Source organism: Triticum urartu, chromosome 7 (assembly GCF_003073215.2).
Source record: "Triticum urartu cultivar G1812 chromosome 7, Tu2.1, whole genome shotgun sequence".
NCBI lineage: Eukaryota > Viridiplantae > Streptophyta > Magnoliopsida > Poales > Poaceae > Triticum > Triticum urartu.
This window is the reverse complement of record NC_053028.1, coordinates 450,550,829-450,552,292: the sequence shown is the minus strand read 5'-3', so window position 1 is coordinate 450,552,292 and position 1,464 is coordinate 450,550,829.

The window sequence follows — 1,464 nt, the reverse complement described above, 5'->3', positions numbered from 1 at the left end:
AGCAAGTGGTTGGCACCGTAGCAATGGCATAGCAAAAGAGCGAGCAAACTAGCATAACAAAGATAGTAGTGATTTCGAGGGTATGATCATCTTGCCTGCACAGTTGTCAGAGTTGACTGGATCCTCAAGAGCAAACTCAACGGGCTCCTCATTAGCGAACTCGTCTCCCGGCTCTACCCAAACAAGACAAACAAGCAACAAGGATACAATCAACCACGTGCAAACTCAAACAACACGATGCAAAGATGATATGCTATGCGGGATGCAAAATGCAAGATGTGACAGGAAATTCATGAACCTGGCATCAACATAGAATTACAAGGGTGCCACTAGAAAGATGAGATGAAATCGCTTGAAAACGATATAAAGAACACTGGAATCGGAGTTACAGTTTGGAAATGGCAAGCGATTCAAAAATGACACCGGTCTGCGATTTACAGCAAGTAGGCATCTAAATGTAATGAGATGAACATGCTACAGCATCCAAAGATGACAACAAAATACATGGCAGGGATGCACACAAGATTCTTAACAAAAGCCTAGCACTGAGCTATGGCCAATTCATCCATTAGGAGGTTCAAACAAGCATGGCAAAAACGCAAATGGTAAACAGATCTCAGACTTAGTGAAATTAACACTTGTGTGGAATTTCAGAACATATAGCCCTCTTCGGAGCAACAAAAAAACATGCTACAGGACCTGAACATGACAAAGAAATACATGGCTTGGAGCTACTCAACAAGCTTAACAAAAATCCCTTAGTGACCTTGAGCCAAAAGAGATCACAAAATATACTAACAAGCACCCGAACATAGCAAAAACATAATCAGTTTTCAGACTTAGTGAAAACTGGGACATGCTGAAACATAACTCACGAAGGCATGTTTACGAGCTCGATGCACTCACTACGGTGCAAGTCATGGCAAGAAAAGCATACATCCCTTAAGAAGGCACAAAATACAATCTATACATGGCAAGAACAATTGCATAGCATGCACGGATCAACTACAATAACATCGGCAAAATCGCAAACAAGTTGACGATCTGCCCAGATTCGCAACGAAGCAAAAGTAGAGCTCGATTGAGTCAAGCTAGGTTGCTCCATAATTGCAAACAAAGACACGGATGAATAGAGCATAACAAGATTAACAAAACTCCTTTACTGATCATCCTCAAAAGAGGCACGGATCACTAGGAAATAGCATGAACATATGGCATCATGAACTAAATAATCCCAGACTTGGTGAAAACTACTAAGTCCCAGAAAACAGATTTACGGGGTGCCTCACTTTGCAAGCTTGCACAAATCACCACACACATCAAAAAAATGCATGGGTTGCACCTCTGGAAAGATAACAAAATTTTTAACAAAACATCTATAGGACTCATGGGCATATCATGCACACAACAATCATGGCAAAAATGACAAAAGTCTAAGATGAACTAGCAGATCTGACAATTTAC